At 44.7% G+C, this 25,891-nt stretch overlaps 1 long non-coding RNA gene across 2 annotated transcripts; it reads left to right on the top strand.

The window, feature by feature from the left end:
• On the top strand, positions 1-25,891 carry LOC142923878 (uncharacterized). 2 transcript variants are annotated; one of them, XR_012940926.1, is made up of 8 exons: positions 1-160; positions 10,828-10,919; positions 14,019-14,141; positions 14,998-15,156; positions 17,320-17,410; positions 17,624-17,709; positions 20,561-20,682; positions 24,483-25,891. It is a non-coding gene; the product is annotated as an uncharacterized LOC142923878 (long non-coding RNA). The 2 variants fall into 2 exon arrangements; XR_012940925.1 differs by lacking the exon at positions 17,320-17,410 and having other exon boundaries at positions 4-160.

Here is a 25,891-nt window from a genome sequence, read left to right as displayed (position 1 = left end):
ACTTCCGCTTAGGCCGGGGCCGAGTGGAGGCGGCGCGCGCTGTGGATTGTGGGTGGCGAGCGGCTGATTTGGATTCCCGCTCACGGCCACCGTCAGTGGCTCGCGAAAGCTTCTGAAGCGGCGGCTCGCTGGGCCTCCTCTACGTCGACTCAGCCTGAAGGTGAGAACCTCGCGCGCTGTGCACACATCAGCAGTGGCGGCGGCGGCGGTGGGGGGAGACAGAGGAGGCGCCTGGCCCACAGCCGTCACGTTCTGCTGAGTTCACGGCGCTGCTTCAAGCAGAGCTCGGCCCTGCTGCTGCTGTTGAGAGGCACTCCCAGAGGGCCGTGTGGCTGATGGGAATTATAGTTGTGGTTAAATTATAGTTGTGGTTACAGTTGTTGGTCGTGGTTATTGTTGTGTGGTTGTTATTGTGGTGGTTGTGCAGGTGGTGGCACACGAGTTAACCCATAGCACCAGGGTCTAGCACTCCTCTTGTACCTAGCCAGGCAGAGCAGTCAACCCATGGCACCTGAGTCTGGCCCGTGGCCTCCTCCTGCACTTAGCCTGGCACAGCCGTCAAACCTTGGCACCTGAGTTATTGTGGGGACATCACCGCCACGTAGTGGTGAATGGCGACTGTTGATGTGTGTGGGCTTGTGTGTGAGTATGATGGTGAATGCGTGAGTATGATGGTGAGTATCATGGTGAGTGTATCATGGTTAGTAATACTGAGTGTGAGTTTGACTAATTCTCCTCTATCTCGCTGTCTCTGCTTTCCCCCCTAACTACCTCGCCTGGTGTACAGGAGGTTGTGGGTTCGACCCCGACCCTGATGCCTGCTGTATATTTGGAGTTTGCGTGTCTCTGTCTCTCCCCGTGGTGGTGTGGACTTTTTCTCCGGGTCCTCTGGTTTTTCCCTCCACATTTAGAAACATTCGTTTAAAGTTTTGACTTAAAACTTTCGTGACTGTGATGATGAGCCACTTCGTTGAGCTGTCATTGTGGACCTTAGTCTAGTTTTCTCTCTCCTTCCCGAGCACAAAAACAAGCAGGAGTAGGAGCATTCTCCACTGAGTGGTGGTGACGACACCACGGCGCTTGTGCCAGGATATGTGCACCACAGATATCCATCACATAGAGACCCAGAGTCATCACACATAGACCTATACACTCACCACGCACATACCCTCAGACTTGCACAGAGAACCATAGACTCACCACAGAGACCCATAGACTCATCAGACAGAGAGCCACAGACTCAAACAGATCCACAGACTCGCACAGAGTCCTATAGACTCACCAAACAGAGACATAGACTCACCAGATAGATACCCATAGACTCAATCGTACCCATACTCACACAGAGACCCATAGACTCACCACAGAGACCCATAGACTCAGAGAGAGACCCATAGACTCACCAAACAGACCCATAGAATCACCACATAGAGACCCATAGAGTCATACAAAAACGCATAGACTCATCACATAGAGAACCACCGAATCAAACAGACTCGCACAGAGCCCTATAGACTCATAAAACGGAGACACATAAACTCACCACACAGAGACCCACGGACTCTCACAGAAACCCATAGACTCACCACACACAGATCCATCGACTCACAGAGAGACCCAAGGGCTCGCGTGTGTGGTTATTTAGTTGAAGGTGGAGGGGGATTACCAACCCCTTGCACCCATCCAGAACTCCCTGTTGCCACTGTGGCTGCGAGGCGACGTGAGGTTTACAGCTGGTCAGGTTTGGCGCCCCCCCCCCCCCCCCCCCCCAAATGTCATTTCTCGCAACCACCGCTGCGTTATCGACCGTCGCCATTCGCCAATAAGTGACAGTGACATCACCACGGCGCCTGTGCCAGGCCAGGTGCACTTTGAAGCCACGTGAAGTGTCGAAGGCTCGCTGACCGGAGGTCCTGGAACAGACCCAGGTGCCATGGGTTGGCTGACTGAGATGACTGGCAGATGCACCACCTGTTCCCTGTACTGTGCCAAATTGCTGCATATTTATCATCCGGTGTTCCGCTCGTTGTTGTGAGCGTCACTCCTCTGTTGTTGATGGAGGGCGACTGTCTCCAACTGCCCAGTAAAAGCGTCCTTCACGAGCCTCCCTCGCAGAGGCCGATCCCGACACCGCTGGTACCAGTCGTCGGCAAAGCCCACTCAGCTCCACATCCTCCCGTACCGCATCAGTCCACCTTCACTCCAGCCCATGGCGTGCCCGCCCATCTACTCTCAACCACTTACACCACATATTCGTTAACGATGCGCACCCTAATCTGCCACTACAGTTGTGTGCAGGGTGTTGTGATGTCACGTAGTTAGACGTTTCTCCTGGCCCCCCCCCCTCCGTTATAACGCGCCGTCTATCTATGGCCTCGTCGCATTGGCCTTCATGGACGAGTGGTGATGGTGAAAGATGATTCAGCGGTGGACACTGAATTACCGGGGCCCCATTTAACGTTCAGGTGACACGGGGCACGGTACGTGAAGAACCTCTTATCTGTTCTGTAAGCAGACTCCTCTGCGTGGGATATTTAACACCTCTTAATGCACAGACAACAGCCAACTCAGCCTTGCCTGCCGGAGGAGCTCGCTGATGATCGGACAGTGTCCAGATCTCTCAAGGATCTGTGAGCTACTCGCACACAAAGATCCCCCGTGTAGCCTTTAACAGACTGTTGGGGCAAGTGCTTTATAACATCATCAAAGGGGCGCTGCAATATGATGCAATCAAAATCACCGATCAGAGATTTTCCTATATATGGTCTTTGTTGATCGTGAATCGAGACTAATTGTATTGATTCCACTCAATCGATCCGGCAGCAAGCTCAAAATGTCCGATTTTATCTGCAATATTCTGCGTTTCACAGATCATTCAAAGCAACGGTATTGATGCCCGATTTGTATGAGTGGGTGGGTGGCAGGGTGAGTGGGTTTGTGAGTGGGTGAGTGAGTGTGTGGGTGGCTTTAGTAGTTGAGCGGGTGGGTGAGTCAGATAATGAGGCGCCGCAGTGGCGAGATGTTAACACCCTCGCCCAGAATACAGGATGTAATCAATTCGATCCCGACCCTGAAGCCTGTATATTTGGAGTTTTCATCTTCTTCCGTGGTCGCGTCGATTTTTTTGATTCCTTGGGGTTTGTTTTACACGTAGGCTTTCGCGACCAATATTATCCATAATAGGGGTTTTTTTGGGTTAGATCGCGTAAATATATAAATGTGTCGTTAAAACCCACCACCACCCGACACAGCCAACTAGTAAGGGTTGTCACGTAATCAGAACATTCCAATTTGTAACTAATACAGCACACCGGTGTGTTGGAGAGTCAAGCCACAACATTTACAATCTGAGTACAACTTTTCGCCAGTAATTACAACTAGCTTCATCAGGCGACAGCCAGATTTGCGGAGAAGTTAGTCTGTTTCGTTCCTTATAAAGAGGCATAGATGTGGTGACCACACTTTGGCGCTCTTGATGCAAAGTGGGGAGGGGGGGGAGATTAATGAGTCAACGTACATTATGCATGCACATTATGTGAACCCTTTGCGCTTGTCCTTCTGGTCCATTGTGTGCATTAAAATAGCCGGGTTTTCCCTCCGCATTTCAAATCAACATGCGTTTAAAGGATTTGAATGCAATAAATGTTTACGTGATAAGCCACTTCGTCGACCTATTATTTGTAACCAGGTCACTTGATATACCTCTGTGGGCCTTACCTGGTAAAATAAAAAAAAATTGTTTAGTTTCAGTTTATTGGATGGTTGAGTGGGTAGGTGGGATTTTGAGTGCGTCGGTGGGTCAGTTGGAGATTGAGTGGGTGTCAGGGTGAGTGGGTGGGTAAATTGGTGAGTGAGTGTGTTTGAGATCCAGTGGGTGGGTTTGTGAGTGGGTGGTTGAGTAGGTGGCTGAGTCGGAGAGTGGAGTGCCATGGTGGCGAGATGTTAACTGCCTCGTCTTTTATAAACGAGGTCATGGGTTCGATCCCGACCCTGACGTCTGTATATTTAGAGTGAGTGGGTGTGTAGGTGGGTGCATAAGTAAGTTCTTGAGTGAGTGGCTTGGTGTGTTGATGAGTCAGTGGGTTAGTGAATGAGTGGGTTTGTGAGTGGGTGAGTGAGTGTGTGGGTGGCTTTAGTAGTTGAGTTGGTGGGTGAGTCAGATAATGAGGCGCCACAGTGGCGAGATGTTAACTCCCTCGCCTGGTATATTGGAGTTCGTAGGTTCCCCCCAACCCTAAAGCCTGTATACATTTGGAGTTTGCATCTTCTCCCCATGGTCGGGTGGAATTTTCTCCGGATTCTCCGGGTTGTCCCTCCGTATTTAGAAACATGCATTTATAGAACTTGGCTGCTATAACGTTCTATGTGAAAAGCCACTTCATTGAGCTGTTATTTGTGGGCAGATTGCTTCTGATAAAGATTTATATAGCTGTGGGCCTTACCTGGAAAAAAAAATAATTTTAGTTCAGTGTTTTTTTTTATGATTGGCTGGGTGCGTGGGTGAGTGGGTTGGTGTGTGGGTGGGTGGATGAGTGGATGGGTGAGTAGCTGGATGCATAAGTGTGAGTTAGAGGTTGAGAGAGTGGCTTGGTGAGTGTGTGAGTGGCTCGGTGGTTGAGTTTGTGGGTGGTTGAGTAAGTAGCTGGTTGAGTAAGTGGCTGGTTGAGTTAGTAGGTGGATGAGTTCATGGGTTGTTGAGTTAATGGGTTGGTATTTGAGTGGGTGGGTGTGTGGGTTCATGGATGGGAGAGTCGGAGAATGGAGCGCCATTGTGGTGAGATGCGAACCACTTCACCTGGAAAACAGGAGGTTGTGGTTTCGATCTCGACCCTTCTGCCTGCATATTTGGAGTTTGCACGTTCTCCCCTTGGTCGCATGGATTTTTCTCCATGTCCTCCGGGTTTTCCCTCCGCATATAAAATCAACATGCATTTATAGGATTTGGCTGCAATAAATGTCTACGTGATAAGCCACTTCGTTGGCCTATCATTTGTAACCAGGTCACTACTGAAAACGATGTACAGTATATAGCTCTGTGAGCCTTACCTGGTAAAATAAAATTAGTTTAGTTTATTGGCTGGGTTGGTGAATGGGTAGGTGGGTTGTTGTGTGCTTGGGTTGGTGGGTTAGAGATTGAGTAGTTGTCAGGGTTGAGTGGGTTTGTTGTGAGTGGGTGGGTGAGTGGGTGGCTACGTCAGATAGTGGAGTGCCATTGTGGCGAGATGTTAACTTCCTCGTATTTTATGCAGGAGGTTGTGAGTTCAATCCCGACCCTGACGCCTGGAAATTTGGAGTGTGCATGTTGTTCCTGTGGTAGCGTGACATTTAATCAGAGTTCTCCGGGTTGTCCTGCTGCATTTAGACACATGCATTTGTAGAATTTAGCTTCTACGTGAAAAGCCACTTCATTGAACTGTTATTTGTGGTCACGTGGCTTCTGAAAAATATCTATTTTGCTGTGGGCTTGACCTGGTAAAATTTTTTTTTTTTAATTTAGTTTAGTGTGTGCATAATTAGGTGGGTGGGTGAGTGGGCAAGTGCATGGGTGAGTGCCTGGGTGGGTTTATGGGTACTGAGTGGCTGGGTGAGTCAGTGCCTGGATGCATGTGACGGTGGGTGTTTAAGTGAGTGGGTGACTGTGTGGGTTAGTGGGTGGGAGAGTCATATAGTGGGGGGCCACAGTGGCGATATGTTAACTACCTCGCCTCGCATACAGAAGGTTGTGGGTTCGATCCTGACCCTAATGCCTGTATATTTCCCTCCACATTTGGAAACATGTATTTAGAGGAGTTGGTTGCTATAAATGTATACATGATAAGCCACTTTTTTGAGCTATAATTTTTGGCGATGGTGCTTCTGAAAACAATATTTATAGCTCAGTGGGCCTTACCTGGTAAAATAAACCTGGTTGAGTTAGTGGGTGGTTGAGTTAATGGGTAGTTTAATTATTGGGTGGCTTTATTATTGTTTGGTTGAGTGATGGGTGGGTGGATGATTAGTTATTTGGGTAGTGGGTAATTTGGTGAGTCGGTGAGTGGCTGAGGGAGTTGGAGGTGGTTGGGTGAGTGTGTGGGTTAGAAATGGAGTGGGTGGCAGGGTGAGTGAGTAGGTGAGTGGCTGGGTATGTCCGGAATCACATCTTTTACATACAATACCCTGGTGTCTACAAACTAAGTTGCCTCTGTGGTAGTAGTTACATTGGAGAAACCAAACGCCATGTCTCGGACCGCATTCGTGAACACAAAGCAGACCTTAAACACGGTAGGACCAACACCTCGGCCGTAGCAGATCATTGTTCTAATTCAGTAGGCTCACATGCCATTGACTTTTCCAAGACAGAGGTTCTTTGTAAGCCATCTGGCTTCCATGAGAGATTCGTTCATGAGGCTATCCACATATACAAGCACAGAGACAATTTCAACCGAGAAGATGGATTCTATCTTAGCAATCATTGGAAAGATTTGATAAACCATTTCAGTTCTTAATTGATTGTTCACGCTTACATTGGCTTTCAGACAGCATACATTATAAAATTTCATCTCCCCCCTCCTCTTTTCAAAATATAGATGGACTAGTCCTGGGTAAACTGCCAAATCGCTGCGCGTGACGCTAACGTCTTTTTATATATATATATAAATAAATGCGCCGTTTAAAAATACATTTATGCAAACCAACACACCTCAAGATGACCGTTTGAGTTATGGTCGAAACGTCGTGAGAATTTTTTATTGTTTTATATATATTTTATTATTTTGTTGTTTCTCTTCAACGTGACTTTACCGAAAAAACTAAGAATATGAATTACTGCAGTCACGAAAGCTTTAAATCAAAATTTACATGGTATAACATCATATCATAGACAAATTCCACTTTTGAATTATACAATGCATTACTTTACACTACCCTATACTTTAGATTATAAACTATTAGACTTGTGATATTACACTACTATATACCACACTGATGTATATTCATTATGCAATTACGATGCTATATATTGCCTTATGAGTTATGTTAAACATTACAATGTTATACTATTAATTATTATACTACATGTTGTAAACCATACCATTGACCGTGGTGTGTGAAGTATTAAGAGGCAGTGCCAGCGAAAGGTCTGCGGTCTGAAAATCACCATCAAATACAATCAATTAAGAACCGAAATGGTTTAAAACATCTTTCCAATGGTTACTAAGCCAGAATCCATCTTTTCGGTTGAAATTGTCTCTGTGCTTGTATATGTGGATGGCCTCATGAACGAATCTCTCATGGTAGCCGGTTGGCTTGCAAAAAACCTCTGTCTTGGAGAAGTCAATGTCATGTGAGCCCACTGAATTATAACAGTGATCTGCCACGGCAGAGGAGTTCGTCCTACCGTGTTTCAAGTCTGCTTTATGTTCGCGGATGGGGTCCGATATATGTCGTATGGTTTCTCCAATGTAGCTGCTACCACAGAGGCACTTTAGTTTGTAAACGCCCGGGTACTGTATGTCTGGAACCACATCCTTTACAGATGGAACCAGATCACGGATTTTTGTACTGTGTTGAATCGGACCTGGATCTTGTGTTTATTCAGGATTTTGGAGATATTTTTGTGACCCCCGCAATGTACAGTGAGGGAAAAAAGTATTTGATCCTCTGCTGATTTTGTACGTTTGCCCACTGACAAAGAAATGATCAGTCTATAATTTTAATGGTCGGTTTATTTGTGGTGAAGGTTGTTTTGAAAACGAGCTATGTAGCTCATTGGACCTAACCTGGTAAAATAAACATAATTTAGTGTGTAGGTGAGTGAGCGGTGTGTGAGTGCATACGTGTGTAGGTGAGTGGGCGGTGGGTGAGTGAGATATTGGGTTAGAGATATAGTAGTGGGTGGCTTGCTGAGTGGGTGAGTGGCTCGGTGGTTAAGTTAGTGGGTGGTTGAGGTAGTGGGTGGTTTAATTAATAGGTGATTTAGTTTGTGAGTGGTTGAATTATTGGGTGGTTGACTGATGGGTGGGTGAATAATTCCGTGGTAATGGGTGAGTAGATGAGTGGGCGGGTGGTTGGGTGAGTGGGGGATTAGAAATTGAGTGGATTGCAGGGTAAGTGGATGTGTAAGTGGGGTGGGTAAGTAGGTGAGTGGCTGAGGGAGTGGGCAGCTGGTTGGGTGAGTGGGTGGGTTAGAAATTGAGTGGGTGGCAGGGTTAGTTGATGTGTAAGTACTGGGTGAGAAGGTGAGTGGCTCATTGAGTAAGTGAGTGGATGGGCGAGTAGGTGAGTGGATGGATGAGGGAGTGAGTGGGTGGGTGAATTAGTGGGTGGGTGAGTGGATGTTTGGGTGGGTGGATGAGTGAGTGAGTGTGTGGGTAGGTGGTTAGGTGGTTAGTGTGTGGGCTATAAGTTGAGTGGGTTAGTACCTGAGTGAGTGAGTCGGCGGGTGGGTTGGTGAGTTCGTTGTTGGATGAGTGGGTGAGTATTAGTGGGTAGGTATGTAGGTGAGTGATTGACTGTGTGGGTGGGTGAGTGAGTGAAGAGATGGGTAGGTGGGTTGGTTGGTGGGTGCGTGAGTGAGTGAGGGAGTAAGTGGGTGCGTGAGTGCATAAATGGGTAGGTGAGTGAGTTAGTGGGTATGAGATTGCGTGGGTGGTTGGGTGAGTGGTTGAGAATTAATTTTGATGAGTTAGTGGGTGGGTGAGTCGGTGAGTGAGTGGTTGGGTTAGCGTATGGGTAAGTGAGCAAGTGGTTGGGTGAGTGTGTGGGGTAGTGAGTGATTGAATAAGTGAGTGAGTGAGGGGCTGGGTGGTTGGCTTGGGTAGTGAGATTGTGGGTGGGAAATGAGTGGGTGAATGGGTGTATTGGTCGGTGAGTGTGTGAGTAAGTTAGTCGGCACGTGATTGAGCGGGTGGCTGGCTGAGTGCGGGAGAAGATGGGTGGGTGAGTTAGTGGGTAGGTGAGTTGGTGCGTGGTTGGGTGAGTGAGGGGGTGGTTGGGTGAATGGGGGAGTGACTGGTGGGTGGGTAAGTTAATGTGGGAGGTTGAGTGGGTGAGTTAGTGTGTAATTGGGTGAGTGGGTCAGAGAGCGGGGTGCCACTATGGTGAGATATTAACTACCTCACTGAGTATACAGGAAATCGTGTATTCGATTCTGACCCTGCTGCTTGTATATTATGAGTTTTAATGTTTTGCCTGTGTCCTCGTGGATCTTTCTCCGGGTCCTCCAGATTTATCCCTCCGCATTTAGAGTCAAGATTTGTTTAGAAGATTTGGTTGCACTAAATGTCAGCTTGATAAGCCACTTCGTTCACGTATCAGTTGTAACCAGATCACTTCTAAAATGTTTTATATAGCTCTGTGGGGATTACCTGGTAAAATACAAAATAGTTTAGTTGTAGTTTATTGGATGGGTGATTGGGTAGGTGGGTAGTTCGGTGCGTGGGTGGGTTAGAGGTTGAGTAGGTGGCAGGATGAGTGGGTGGGTGAGTAGATAAGTGGCTGCTGCGCAGGTGGGTGGGTGAGTGCATGAGGTATAGATTAAGTGGGTGAATGGGTCAGTGTGTGATTTGGGGCATGAATAGGTGAGTGGGTGGGTTAGTGGAGTGTTGAGTGAGTGGGTCGTTGAGTTAGTGAGTGGGGGGTATGCAGGTGGGTTCGTAGGTAAGTGGTTAAGTGAGTGGCTGGGTGTGTTGATGAGTGAGTGGGTTTCGCGATTGAGTGGGTGCCAGGGTGATTGGGTTCATGAGTGCTTGGCTGGGTGTTTGAGTGGGTGGGTGGGAGGCGAGTGGGTGGGTGGGAGGCTGAGTCAGAGTGGAGCGCCAGGGTAGCGGAATGTTAACTCCCTCGCCATTTGTATAGGACATCGTGGGTTCGATCCGGATCGTGACGCCTGTATATTTGGAGTTTGCATGTTCTCCCTGTGGTTGCATGGATTTTTCTCTGGGACCTCCGAGTTTTTCATGCATATTTAGAAATATATATTTAGAGGCTTTGGCTGCTATAAATGTCCACGTGATAAGCCACTTCTTTGAGCTATCATTTGTATGCCACATCGTTTCCGACAAGGATCTGTATAGCTCAGTGGGCCTTACCTGGTGAATTTAAATTAAGTCAATTGTAGTTGAACTATTTAAAGTGAATAGGTGGATGAGTGGGTCGGTGGGTTGGTGAGTGGCTGGTTTAGCAAGTGAGAGGTTGGATGAGTGGGTGGGTGGTTGAGTTGTTGGTTTAGAGATTCGGTACGTGGCAGGGTGAGTGAGTGGGTGGGTGGCTTTACGAGTGGGTGGGTGGGTGGATAAGTCAGAGAATGGGGCGCCATGGTGGCTAGGAGATGTTAACTACCTCGCCTGGTATATTGAACTTCGTAGGTTCGATCCCGACCTTGACGCCTGCTGTATATTTGAAGTTTGCATGTTTTCCCCGTGGTCGTGCAGGTTTTTCTCCAGTTTCTCCAGTTTTTCCCTGCACATTTAGAAACATGAGTATTTTGAGCATTTGGCTGCTATAAATTTCCATGTGATAAGCCACTTCGTTAGGCTATCATTTGTGGCCAGGTCGGTTCTGAAAAATAGCTCTGGTAAAATAAAAAAATGGTTTCATTTATAGTCTACATAGGATTGACTTCCCAGGAAGTAACACTCATTGTATAAACCCCAGAAGAATATTGTTTTGAGTCACCCAAACCAGAATGTGAACTGATATATTCGTATTTTCAAGCGAGGTTCTCGGCCACAGACCACCTGGACAAATATGATGTAGTTTAGTTTGCATATGAATTATTACTTGGGGTTTGTTGACATGATAAAGTTAATGTTTTCTTTGACATGTCTATTGTGTTGTACACTCTGACAGGGGCTCAGGCTTGTTGGGGCAGCATCTGGCTGAAATGCACCTTCACAACAGGAAGATTGGAGAGAGGCTTCACAAGGAAGAGAAAACTATCGGTATTGAATCATGAAAATGTAAAACATGTGGAAAACTAGGCCCACCGATCCAACCCTAGCATCATGTCAACTATGTATTATGTTGACATTCCTTCGCACTGAGAGTAGGCATGCTAATCGGATCTAATGAATATGTGTAAACAGGCGATTTGTGTGTAAACAAACACACATTTCATACAGCTGTTTATTAATCGTAAAAATCAAGCGATTGAGCTAGTGAATGAGATACACACATGCTGTCATTATTTCATACATGAACACAACCAGTGAGCCAGCGGTCATGATTTTCCACACCTAATCACATCTCTTTGTTTTAGCCATCTTTGTGATGAAGGGAACTGTATTGTTCATGTGTGTGCAATGTACTTTTATATGAATTATGTTGGGTAATATATGAAAGTCCATCAGGGCAAACTCTTCTGCAAAGGAGACTTAGAGAATTCAACATTGCGTCCCTTTATATTTTTGCTAATCGCAATATTTTTCGATTTAAAGCTTTCGTGACTGCAGGAATTCATATTCTTGGTTCTTTCGGTAAAGTCACGTGGAAGGGAAATAATAAAATAATACAAATAAAACATTATATAATAAAATTTTCACGAAGTTTCGGCCACAACGCAAGCAGACGTCCTCAGATGAAGAAACAGAGCTGTCGGAAAGACAGCGTCTTAATGAACACTGGGCAGTGAACACTGGGCAGTGTTCATTAAGACGCTGTCTTTCCGACAGCTCTGTTTCTTCACCTGAGGACGGCTGCTTGCGTTGTGGCCGAAATGTCGTGAGAATTTTATTATATTATGTTTTATTTGTATTATTTCCCTTCTACGTGACTTTGCCGAAAGAACCAAGAATATAATCGCAATATGTTCAGGAGATAAATGTCAAGGTCTGCTAGCCAAAAGAAGGCTTTAGGAGAGAGTTCATGTAGTTTTGCTATTCATTCATTAAAGGGCAATAGAGTAAATGCTCAAATAAATGTTTTCAGCTAATTTTTTTATATACGCTAGATTTACAAGTCTATAATGTACAGAAAATACCATGGTTGGCCAGACCATCGCTCGGCATCTGCATGTGGCTCCTGGGCAGTTCAAGTGTGGCTTTGCAGAGGCGCTGCTAATTTGTAACTCTTCAATTTAACTTTATATGAAGTGAGAACAATCTGGTATCGGAGGCAGGCCATGAGTACTCCCAGGGCACTGAGATTTCTAAACTCAAAATTCCACAGCCAGTCGACACGAGTCAACTTCTGTATGGCTAATCTTTATCTCTTGTGGCTCCCGCGGCCATCTGAAGATTATGGTATGCTGCTGGTAGGGTCAGGAAAGTTGGTCACCCTTGGTATATATCTGTATATGGGTTGATGATTTTGTGCAATGTTCAGCTGCTCCGTCACGACAGGGGTCCCAGTCAGTTTGAGACTGCTAAATTAAGGTTCTCATGTGCTTTACAGATTTTGATAAAAATTTCAGTCTTGAATTTCTCCCAACAGGTATGGACCCTGGGCAGGAGGATGTAGAGTATGTGGGATTCATACGGCTATATGCTGTGGTTACATCCCACATGTGATCTCCGCTTTAAAGTCATGAAACTGGTTGTAGCCCATTTAAATTTTAATATACCCGTTTAACACGTAGGCTTTCGCGGCCAATATCATCCATAATATCGTTTTTTTTGGGGTTAGATCGTTGAAATATAAATTTGTCGTTAAACCCGCCACCACCGACACAGCCAATTCGTAAGGTTTGTCACATAAACAGAACATTCCAATTCGTGAAGGGCTCACAAGTGACGTAATCACATCTATCCCTCCAAGGAATGAAACAGGTGGATTTCTCTACGAATTTGGCTGTCCACCTAATGATGATAGTTGTAATTACTGGCGAAACGTCATACTCAGATTGTAAATGTTGTGGATTTTCTCTCCAACACTTCTGTTTGCTGTACAAGTAGCGGATTGGCATGTTCCGTTTACGTGACAACCTTACTAATTGGCTGTTAGGTGGTGGTGGGTTTAACGGCTCATTTATTTTTATGCGATCTAACCCAGAAAAACTATATTTTAGATTTAATGTACCCTTTTGTTGAAGGACAGCCTGGGTGAGCAAAGTTTTATAGGAACGGCAATAATGTTTACTTGATTAAATTAGTTTTATCATGGAGCGGTGAAATCAGCTGTTGTTCAGATGTCAGTCTAATTAGTATTACATCGTAGAAATATGAGAGTCCTTTGTGTAATAGTCTATTAACCACTGATGATGGTAACATTGGTTTAAGGTTACATTTTAAAAAGAACTAGATTGGCGTACATTTTATCTTGCATAAGTACACAAATTTATAAAACAATATATTTGATTAAAAAAATGCATATATTTTCTTCCATTGCACACAGTTGTACCATTGATAACAGGGCACACAGTTACAACTGACATCACCAGATGTCACTCAAGTTCCCTCAGAGATCGATCTTGCATAACCAGTGTTCACATAATCAGTTATGTTTTCGCTAATTACCAATTACACTCAGCCAGGTTTGACAGACTTGTATGAATGTATGTTGAACTTCCTTTCCACCGTACATAGCCAACCGTGCTAAACGGAGGTGTGGGAATTAAGTGCAGAACCTATCATTAGGATCAATGCTGTTGTATTTTTTATGAGGATATCAATTGGTGGCTGAAATGAGATGTTCAAAGACTACAGCATGATAATCGGTACATAACATGAGTGTCGAATTATGTCTTAAGAATTACCCAGCCATTTGTACGTAAATTTCAACGTTGCTGGGTGACATCTTAAGTCGTGTTCTTCATTGCAAGGCCCGCGGGCCGGTGGCAGTCCCTGGTGTCCTTTTTACTGCGACCCCTGACGTGCAGTCCCCGACAATACACACAAGTGAAAACACCCCATCATGCTGTCAAACCCCCCAATGGTTTTAAATGTGAGGTGGCTCTTTCACTGATAATGTCTTATTCGCGAAAGTGGCCCCCCTCCGAAAATGAGTGAATATCCCTGTTTTAGGTCAAGGATTGGCCAAATAAAGTAGGTATTATTTGCTTATGTTTCTAAATGTCCGTAATAAAACTATATTTATGCCACCAGCTGAATGAGTGGCAGGAGGACTGGGTGACGTTCTTCTCACGGCAGCGACTGCAGCTTCAGCTGGACATGATAGAGAAGGACTACGGTGAACGGGAAACCCGCGAGCTCTGGTCTCGGCTTCAGGTTCGTAAGCTGTTTCACTCTCGCCCTTAACCCTTTCCTGTTCCGAGACGACTGCTCATTTCAGGATGGGTCTCGTTCACCGAATCTCGGGACGCGCAAGCGGTTCAGCGGTAATTTTATTTAGAGAGGAATAGCGCCGTTGTTTTTAAAGACATTGTACTCGCCACAGAGCACCGTAGCGACAGGACAGCACTCTGTTATAGCTGTTACCAAACTGTGCTACACACCTTCCCGCACGGCCTTGTGGGATCCTCGGTACTAATAAAGTTTTTTAATATTTACTTCCTATTACGTTCCGATGACGTACACGAGATTCAGCGGTGAACGGGATGCACCCCGCAACTTGCAGTCATCTCGGAGCAGGAAAGAGTTAATACATGTAGCAGTGTAGCTCATCATGTGCACAGCCATATGGGAAACCCATTTGATCGCAGTGGGTTTTCGAGGTGACTTTAAAGGTAAAGTGGTGTTTCACACGCAGGCTTTCGCGACCAATATTATTCATGATAAAGTTTTTTTTGGCTTAGATCGTGTCAGTGTAAATGCGTCGTACACCCACATCCACCCAACACAGCCCATTAGTAATGTTTCTGACATGAACAGAACGTGCCATTTATGTTATTGCTTCGGCACTCTGGTGTGTTAGAGAGGAAACGCAGAACATTTTCAAACGAGTACGACCTTTCGCTGGTGATTACACCCAGCATCATCAAGCAATTGCCAGAAGCGTTCTGGCCTCTGGCAATTGCCTAATGGCAATTGGAGGTGGGTGTACGACGCATGTAAATTTATGCGATCTAACTCGAAAACAACGTTATCATGAATAAAGTGGTGTTGTTTTTTGCGTGGTGTGCAGCTTCGGTTGGGGGATTTTTTTCCGGGATGTAGAGGTGGTTCCGGCACTGCTCCACGGTGACCTATGGACTGGGAACGCTGCAGAGATTCATGAAGGGCCCGTGATCTTTGACCCAGCCTCCTTCTATAGGCACTCGGAGTACGAGCTTGCCATCGCTGGGTAAAAAAAGCTACAAACAACCAAAACAATAGCAGCAACTGCCGTTCACTGCCCTGTCTGTGGCATGCAAGGTTCATTCGTATAACCTCTGTGGCAAGGGCTGGCTCATTAAATAAATAACAGAGACCAGGTAGAGTTGTGGTTGAGATCTCTACATGCTGAGGTCTCCATTCTCTATATTTGCTAACTTACAAAGACTCATCCTTCCTTGCTAAGGCTTTTTGGGCAAATCCTGTTAAAGCTGATACGGTGCACAAAACAATAGTGGAACGATAAAACTCTTATTTATCCACGGCGCTTGAGGATGCTTGAATGTTCCAGAAACTCAGTTTATCGAACAAGGAACCCCTGGTTCAGAGACAAGTTGCCACTGATGTGCTTTACCAGGAATCCAAGCTGAAGATAATTCATTACACGTCAAATGGAATTCAAACCCTCAGAGCTGGGATATGCTTCAGTGAACAAAAACACATTTGACATTATGCTTACTGAGCAGCCATTGGTGACCAAGTTGAGACCACAGCATTCCTGCCCTCAATTCGCAGGAACGTTTGTTGATAGATGGCTCACTGAATTTTGAACGGAGGACCTCAATGGCATTGGCTCGGTGCTCTGACATTGAAATTAACCTCGAGCCACTCAATTACCTGCATTACGTTGAATTTGTGAAAATGTTCATTTTGATTTTAAAGCTTTCGTGACTGCAGTAATTCATATTCTTAGTTTTTTTCGGTAAAGTCACGTTGAAGAGAAACAACAAAATAATAAAATATATATAACAACTAAAAATTCTCACGACGTTTCGACCATAACTCAAACGGTCGTCTTCAGGTGTGTTGGTTCGCATAAATTAATTTTTAAACGGCGCATTTATTTATTTATAAAAACCGTTAGCGCCACGCGCAACGATTTGGCAGTTTACCCAGGACTAGTCCATCTATATTCTGAAAAGTGGAGGGGGGAGACGAAATTTTGTATAATGTATGCTGTCTGAAAGCCACTGTAAGCGTGAACAATCAATTAAGACCTGAAATGGTTTATCAAATCTTTCCAATGATTGCTAAGATAGAATCCATCTTCTCGGTTGAAATTGTCTCTGTGCTTGTATATGTGGATAGCCTCATGAACGAATCTCTCATGGAAGCCAGATGGCTTACAAAGAACCTCTGTCTTGGAAAAGTCAATGTCATGTGAGCCTACTGAATTATAACAATGATCTGCCACGGCCGAGGTGTTGGTCCTACCGTGTTTAAGGTCTGCTTTGTGTTCACGAATGCGGTCCGAGACATGGCGTTTGGTTTCTCCAATGTAACTACTACCACAGAGGCAACTTAGTTTGTAGACACCAGGGTATTGTATGTCCGGAATCACATCTTTTACAGACGGAACCAGATCACGGATTTTATGTAATGTGTTGAAATGGACCTGGATCTTGTGTTTATTCAAGATTTTGGAGATCTTTTTTTGTGATCCCAGCAATGTAGGGTAAAGTGATGGTTTTGAAAGGCTCCTCAAGAGGGTTCTTCTTCATGGTTTGAGTGATAGCTTTGCGGATTGTATAGTCGGAGTAACCATTAGCCCTAAGAGCTTGGTGTACGTGCTTGAGTTCACTGCTTGTGTGTTCCTGGTCGGATATGCATTGGGCTCTATGATACAGAGTCTTGATGAGAGAATTCTTCTGTGATGGATGGTGGTGGGAATCCGGTTTCAGATAAGCATCCGTATGGGTAGCTTTCCTGTAGACAGAGTGGCTCATTGAACCATCAGGTCTCTTTTTAATTAGGACATCCAAAAAAGGTATCTTGCCATCTATTTCGACTTCCATGGTAAATCTGATGGCTGGGTGTATGGAATTGATGTGGTCGAAGAATTGGTCTAGAGCAGGCCGGCCATGTGGCCAGATGACAAAAGTGTCATCCACGTACCTCTTCCATAAGGTTGGGCGCAGAGTGGCAGTCTGGATGGCGTCAGTCTCAAATTTCTCCATGAAAATGTTAGCTATAACTGGAGAAAGGGGGGAGCCCATTGGGGTGCCCTCAGTTTGTTTGTAGAAAGTTCCATTCCAAGTGCAGTATGTATTGGTTAAACAATGTCTCACCAGGGGGGGTACCTCAGTGTTTAGTCCTTGATGAACTAAGTCTTCAATGATTGCAATGGTGTCAGGTACAGGAACCTTGGTGAATAAGGAAACTACATCAAAACTGACAAGCAGGTCGTCTGGGGACAGGGAAATACCCTTGATTGTCGATACCAGGTGAGTAGAATTTTGTTCTGAAGACGACCGTTTGAGTTATGGTCGAAACGTCGTGATAATTTTTTATTGTTTTATATATATTTTATTATTTTGTTGTTTCTCTTCAACGTGACTTTACCGAAAAAACTAAGAATATGTTGTTCATTGTTATGTTGTTCGTGCTGGAACAGCAGCATTGTAAGATTTTGAATGTTTGGTGTTGTTTGGGTACAGGATGTTCCAGGAGCTTTAGCTCTACGCTTCACTCATCCTACCACGCTCTCATCCCAAAGTCACAAGGCTTCGGCAAGAACCAGAAGGTCTAGCAACTCTTCCACTACCTGAACCACTGGAATCACTTTGGGACAGGATACCGAGGGTCATCCATCTCCACCATGCGCAGTCTCCTCAAGTGAATGAACGGTGCAGGAAATCGTGGGCTATGGTGTATGACTATACAAATTCTTATCGGCCATGATATACATTGTTGAATAAAGGCCTTCCCTAAGCCACCACTCAATCTCACAAAACTAGTCCATTTAAATGCTGTGCAATGCCCTAGGCATTCCACGTGAGTGTGACCGGGGGTCCCTTTGTTCCACATCCTGGCCGTGATCTCCACGCGAAAACTGGGTCAGTTAATGTCCGAATCAGAATCTTTAATTAGGCTGGACGATTCTGATGAGCTATTAAGCTCTTTTTCACAGATGTCCAGTCGGGGCGAGTCAGAAAGTTACAACAACAAACAACAATACAAACAGATAGGAGGGCAAAGTAAAGGAACGCGAAGCAAATTTTGACTTAACTTTCGTGACTGCAGGAATTCATATTCTTTGTTCTTTCGGTAAAGTCACGTAAACACCAAACAAAAACAATAAAATAAAGACCGCTTGTGTTGCGATTGAAACGTCCTGGGTTTTTTGCTTTTATTATTTTCAATTTATTTTTTATTTGTTTTTTTATTGATTTTTTTAATTTAATTTGAATTTTATTTCTTGTTTTCTATTTACGTGACTTTACGGAAAGAACCAAGAATATGAACGCTAAGCAAGTCATGAAATAAAAATATATAAGAGTTCAAATTGCATTAGTGCATCAATTCCTGCCAATTTTTTTTATCACCAAATGCCATTTTGGGCAAGGCAGCATAACAAAAACAATCCCAGATGTTTGACTAGTACCAGTTACAGTGTATGTTTTTGTTGTTGTTTTGCTATGGGAGTAAACCCTTGCAGAGAAAGGGACCAGAATTAGGAAAGCGAAGCCAGGCACTCCTTCAGAAGATGCCATGCACGGGCGTGACCACTGCACCACCCTGACGCCCAAACAAATGGAATTCAAATAATCTGCAATACTGGCAAATAAACCCTATTAGTATCAACCGAATGTCTGGACAATCTGACCCCCTCTACACAAGCAACAGCTGAGAGTCAACGCTGTGATGCTGTGCGATTGGTGCAAGTGACCCATCGTTGTGTTTTAATGTTGAGCGGTTAAACTTGCACTGTTGTGGGGTGAGGTCAAGGCCAATGGCTGCTTCCAGCGGTGTCAAGATCAGCGTTTTGAAGAGGCTCACGAAGGATGATACTTGGCAGTTGGGTGCAGTCTCCCTCCATTAACAACAGAGGGCAGAGGAGCGACGCTCACAACAATTGGCTGAGCACTGGGCGTATACAACGCATGAAGTCGGCAGCAAGTTTATCTCATGGAGTTGACCCGCACACGACAACTGGGTCTGTCCCGCGTGTTCACGCTATAACGCGGTTGCCTTCATTTAGGGAACGCGCACCGCCATAAGGCGACTTTCTTGAGCTGCGCGGTTGAGCGAGACGAGACGGTAACGCGGCGGCGTCCCCCCAAGTTATTTGTAACCCAATTCTGACTGCGCGTGGACATTCATTACGGGGGAAATATTTTCGCTTAGCGCTGCACTTTTCAGGAACGCATCTACTGCGTTAAACGAGGACCCGTCGTACAGGTGCTGTGCACACTGTACTCGGAATCAAAATCTGTTTTGACCCTGGAGAAATCCGAAGCGCTATCAAGCTCTCACTCACAGGTGTCCAGTAAGAGGCGGTGGGGGGGTCACCAAGTGACACGCAGCTTTACCGTGGAGTAGACCGCGAGGACGCCAGCGTCGCCTAGGCAATGCCCCCCCCCTCTGGCTCTGCCTGCCTCGCTCTGTGCACGTGAGGTGTCAACCACGTGACGCGGGCCACTGCGCGCGTTGCGTCACCGCCCACCGTGGGGGGCCCCTCCGCTACGTCCACATCGTACAGTCACACATTCATTAATAGTCACACTCTTAATCATGTTTATGGTCATCGTCATTAAAGGTGAGTTTAATAATACTACTACACAATGTGTGCATTAATATATACGGCATGAATAAAATGCACCTGTAAATATTCTAAGTAAGTTTGACCTGACATTATTGCACAACAATTGCCCAGCCACTGTGGGATGTTTATCCTCCAATGTGTATCTGGCTCTGACCTGACTTATATAAAAGTGCAGCTCTGCAATTGCTTGGTCACACCACCACTGGTGAAAAGACCTTCATGAGAGCGAACTCTTTACGAGTATTTGGTCTACTTTTCCATATAACAATAGGGTTTACCCTTTCTGGCAATACAACAGGTGTCAAGATGTTAAAACACCAAACAGAATCCTTATTCAAGGAATCCTGTCTGCATTAACCACACGTACTTGTGGTGAACATGGAAACATGCTCTGATAATATATGCATTGTCTTTGAAACTGATTAGTCCACACCAGGAAGGTCCCATATTCTACTTTTCCACGTTGACCAGATGTGTTGGAAGAGCCGGCTGAAAGCCACACTTTGCTGCATCACACACGACTTGCCGATCAGCTAACTGTGGTGTACCCATTTAGCGACCTCTGGTCTGTGAGTTCAGTTTACTAACCATTAACAGCATGGCAGCTTTCTAAGTGGCTTTTGTGACAATTCACCTGTGTCATTATCTCTTGCACAGCCTGAAATAAGTTTTGGCGTAAGGGAAGGAAATTATGACTCACCCACCTGCACCTGCCTTGTGCTCCCAGACACCTAAGGACCTTACTACCGCTGTGAGAAATTGACGGGCGTAGACTGCTGCATGGCGATGATGTATTCACGTCGTTCCTGCTGTTTTCCTCTTTTGTTAGGTGATGCAATTGGTGTGCCAACACCTCCAGATGCAGTTCCTGAAGGACGTGGGCATTCGGGACATGTTCGTTTTGCCTGCGAGTTTGTCCGAACACACAGGGAAGTCAGCCTGTTCATCGAGGTGCGTTTCCCATGTTTATTTAACTCGATTGGTCGTCTGTTTGCAAGGTCATGCTGTGCCCAGAGGTCACCCACTGAGTTTTTTTTACCGTAACATTACCGTCACTTGGGTTTGGTGATCGATTCAACAGGGCAAAAATATTTGTAAGAAGCGTAAACATGGCAACGTGATCATTGTCAGGCCACGGAGGACCTTCAGAATGCCGAGTATGATCTTTAAATTTATCCTGGGCTGGTTCGGGGGATATTTGAACAATTTGAATATTGGGGAGATATCGTCTTGCTACGGGTCTGAGTGAGAAGTCTCCCAGCGGTTTTTTGAGTCCATAATCGAGATTTTTGGGTTAGAGCACGTAAACATGCACTCAATGATACACTAAATATGCACTATTTATTTATATATACAGTGAGGCAAAAAAGTATTTGATCCCCTGCTGATTTTGTATGCTTGCCCACTGACAAAGAAATTATCAGTCTATAATTTTAATGGTAGGTTTATGTGAACAGTGAGAGACAGAATAACAACAACAAAATCCGGAAAAACGCATGTCAAAAATGTTATAAATTGATTGCATTTTAATGAGTGAAAAAAGTATTTGACCCCTCTGCAAAACATGACTTAGTATTTGGTGGCAAAACCTTTGTTGGCAATCACAGAGGTCAGACGTTTCTTGTAGTTGGCCACCAGATTTGCACACATCTCAGGAGGGATTTTGTCCCACTCTACTTTGCAGATCTTCTCCAAGTCATTAAGGTTTTGAGGCTGACTTTTGGCAACTCGAACCTTCAGCTCCCTCCAGAGATTTTCTATGGGATTAAGGTCTGGAGACTGGCTAGGCCACTCCAGGACCTTAATGGGCTTCTTCTTGAGCCACCCCTTTGTTGCCTTGGCCGTGTGTTTTGGGTCATTGTCATGCTGGAATACCCATCCATGACCCATTTTCAATGCCCTGGCTGAGAGAAGGAGGTTCTCACCCAAGATTTGACGGTACATGGCTCTGTCCATCGTCCCTTTGATGCGGTGAAGTTGTCCTGTCCCCTTAGCAGAAAAACACCCCCAAAGCATTATGTTTCCACCTCCATGTTTGACGGTGGGGATGGTGTTCTTGGGGTCATAGGCAGCATTCCTCCTCCAAACACGGCGAGTTGAATCATTCAGATGTTCATTGGCAAACTTCAGACGGGCATGTATATGTGCTTTCTTGAGCAGGGGGACCTTGCGGGCTTTGCAGGATTTCAGTCCTTCACGGCGTAGTGTGTTACCAGTTGTTTTCTTGGTGACTGTGGCCCCAGCTGCCTTGAGATCATTGACAAGATCCTCCCGTGTAGTTCTGGGCTGATTCCTCACGGTTCTCATGATCATTGCAACTCCACGAGGTGAGATCTTGCATGGAGCCCCAGGCCGAGGGAGATTTACAGTTCTTTTGTGTTTCTTCCATTTGCGAATAATCAAACCAACTGTTGTCACCTTCTCACCAAGCTGCTTGGCAATGGTATTGTAGCCCATTCCAGCCTTGTGTAGGTCTACAATCTTGTCCCTGACTTCCTTGGAGAGCTCTTTGGTCTTGGCCATGGTGGAGAGTTTGGAATCTGATTGATTGATTGCATCTGTGGACAGGTGTCTTTTATAAAGGTAACAAGTTGAGATTAGGAGCACTCCCTTTAAGAGTGTGCTCCTAATCTCAGCTTGTTACCTGTATAAAAGACACCTGGGAGCCAGAAATCTTTCTGATTGAGAGGGGGTCAAATACTTATTTCCCTCTTAAAATGCAAATCAATTTATAACATTTTTGACATGCGTTTTTCTGGATTTTTGTTGTTGTTATTCTGTCTCTCACTGTTCAAAAAAACCTACCATTAAAATTATAGACTGATAATTTCTTTGTCAGTGGGCAAACGTACAAAATCAGCAGGGGATCAAATACTTTTTTTCCCTCAATGTATACTAAATTCTTCTGTTGATATGTAAACTCTGACTTTAACATAGCCACTTCCGTGACCAGTTACATGCTAATTCGTCACATTAACATTATGCTAATCTCCCAGTTACATGCTAATTTCTGACTTTAACATCCTGCTAATCTCTCACATTAACATAGCTACTTCAATGCAAAATTATTCTGTTGATATGTAAACTCCTTTGTCAAGGCGCTCTGCTCCTCCCATCCAGCTTAAAATACACTGCCAAGCTTAGCAGTGTTCATTGGAGCGCTGTCTTTCCGACAGCTCTGTTTCTTCCCCTGAGGACGGCTGCTTGTGTTGTGGCCAAAACGTCGTGATAATTTTATTTTATTATGTTTTATTATTATTTTATTATTTCCCTTTTACGTGACTTTACCGAAAAAACCAAGAAGATTAATCCCTGCAGTCACGAAAGCTTTAAATCGAGATCAACACACGTGGTAGGAAACAAGTATCGTATGTTATAATAACAATATAAACATGTAATATTCACGGCAATGGCAGTGTTGTTCAGCGTGCTCTGCTGTGGAAGCCAGCCACATGAGTTTGATAACCAGTCATGGCTAGTATCAGTGGAAAGCAAAATCTGAACTGGTTCAATGCTTCGCTGACCCAGACTGAGCAGTATGGAGTACTAATAAGTTAACCCGATGATACATTATTATTTGGCAATGCTGTTGCTGCGTTGGCAGTGGTACCCAAGAACAATTAACTAAAAAGCTCAACACATTAGTCAGTAATGTTGTGGCCTCAATAGACACAACATTATATGCAACGTTTCGGGCAATGGTCCGTCTCCCATTTGTACAATGAAAAAGGGCCATTGCCCAAAAGTCTACATTTTTCCATTTTTATTTAATTTTAAGGTCATTGTTATTTACGAACGTGTTGAGTTCCCATGATAATTAAGAACAAATTTTGGTAAGAAAAGTCCTGTTACTATGATGAATGTATCCTATAGACAAACATACAAATTCATCACAGGGTTGCCTAAAGCTTGCCAATAGAAAATAATGCCGATCAAGTTGTGGGCACCCGACATTCACTTGCCCTGCGGCCACTCCCTCAATGACACGAGTCGCATCGACTCAGGGTCCCGCGGGTAGTTCCACGACTCGGTGGTCCAGGAGAGTGGCACGAGCGATGCGGGCATCAGCTGGGGCGCCACAGGGGCAGCCACGCTTCGAGTCACTCGCACAGCTCTCTGTTCAGCACGACGTGAACGCATTCCCAGCCTTCTGATCTATGTGGCTTTTCCGAATGAAGCAAATTGTCACTGATAATTTAGCACATTTGCTAAGCTATTTAAAAGTATATATAGCGATTCATTTTATATAGCGTCGTTCATGATAATTGCATCTCAGAATTGCTGAGGAGCCAAAGACCAAGCTGGAATATTGCAAGGGAGGTGAGCCTGCGCCAACAATTGCCCTGCATTTCTATATATGTCCAGATGTTGCCAGCCAATTAGTGAGTGTATATATGTGGAAGGTAACTGGAGCACACAGATAAGTCACTGCTGAGTGCATTAATCACCCTTTGTGACATTTGTTTGTTTTTAAGTAAGAGGAGAGCGGAGTTTTAATGCCATGTCCTGAATGGGCCTTCCACAACAAAGTCCTCATTCAGGATCCCAGTCCCACAACATTTCAAGCCTGCTTCTCAGTTCTACTGCTCTTTGCACTGAACATTTAAACCTACTTATTGGACCTTCTGATATGCCTTCTTTGGTATCATGACATGCCATTTCCTATACTGGGTCATTGTAATCAGCGCTCCATCATGCCTCCTTGTCAGTCAGTAAACTTCTAACATTGGTGTCGTGTGTGTCTGTTGCAGGGATACTCTGGGGGGCCCTTTGTTTGCCAGGACTCAAACGGCCGCTGGTTCCTTTCTGGAATCGCCAGCTGGGGCGTTGGCTGTGCACGGGCTTACCAGCCAGGTGTCTAGCGCACCGTCGCCAAGTTCATGGACTGGATTCACCAGAACATGCAGTAGTCTCTTACACATTTCTGCACAAGCAGAATACTATAGACCAGGGATATAAATATTATGGGAACTATACATCAAAATAATTAATTAAGGCAATAAATATATTTTTCAAAAACTGATTTAAAGTTAATGTTTAAAGGTTAATTTAATGAGCTGAATACTATATTTTAACTGCACCATAATGCAAAAATGATTTCCAAGGGAACACGGATTTTGGGTCAAATCAGAAAAGTCTTTTTTTTACATGCGTTGTCAATAGCGTTTTTAACTTTTGGGTTTGCCACACATGTCAACGGGCCTGGCAAAGCAAACATGAGCATGATGTTGGCATTGGCAGAAGATGAAGACAGAGCTTGCTATTTTTCAATGTTGCTTAATTCTTTCAAAACTGACACAATGGACAATGAATGCACTGTCTAAATATTTGGCCCAACCTGATTATACATGATAGCAAAGTGATTGTTGTCCAAACTACGTATGATACATTTATATTCTTGTTTTATTTTGACCTGGGTCATCAACTCGCATCTCCCATACATTAATTGCCATGGATGTTGAGCAGTCGGGGTACTCAGAGGGGGTCTATTGGCCTTCTAGGGGACCACTGCAATGATCGGGGCATCCAGAAGGGATGATGAGTTCCACAGGGAGAACGTCCTTTACAGAGGTTGTCTTAGAGTATGTCCATGGCAAGGTTATTGGTGATTATCTTCACCTCCCCCGGTCAACACAGTCCATGAGTTTGTGAGTTTTGCTTTACTAACGACGTGAAAACAAGACTGGTTTGCACAAGGAGCCTGCAAAAAATTTAATTTAGATAACCTCATGAAATGTGCTGCATGGCACTTATCTGAGACGCCCCTTATCTGAGACGCTCCTGTGTAAATGGCGTGATATCAAAACCATTATTATAGTGAACTACATGACGCGTGTAAGAAAACTATATAAACATCTATTGGAAACATTTCATGAAAATATGTACAAAAATGAACACTTTAATAGTGTTTCATGGTATTCCAAAAATCATAGCATATTTGATTGGTTAAGATGGTTTACTGGTCGGGATGATAAATGGCAATGATCCTTCATCATGTAAAAGACTGTAAGCTGCTCTCAAAAATATATATATTTGAACATTGTATTCACACTCTGCAACAGTCTATTTTCCACATCAAACCATAATGTGTCTGTCGACTGCAATTGGAAATTGATGCATGCTTAGTAGCAATCGGGTAAATAAACATTGAAATGTGTCA

This window comes from Petromyzon marinus, unplaced genomic scaffold (assembly GCF_048934315.1).
Source record: "Petromyzon marinus isolate PM22_M1 ecotype Great Lakes invasive population unplaced genomic scaffold, UKy_Petmar_22M1.pri1.0 PM_Scaffold_8, whole genome shotgun sequence".
Classification (NCBI taxonomy): domain Eukaryota; kingdom Metazoa; phylum Chordata; class Hyperoartia; order Petromyzontiformes; family Petromyzontidae; genus Petromyzon; species Petromyzon marinus.
The sequence above is the reverse complement of the archived record's forward strand: the minus strand, read 5'-3'. Positions and strand labels throughout refer to the sequence as shown.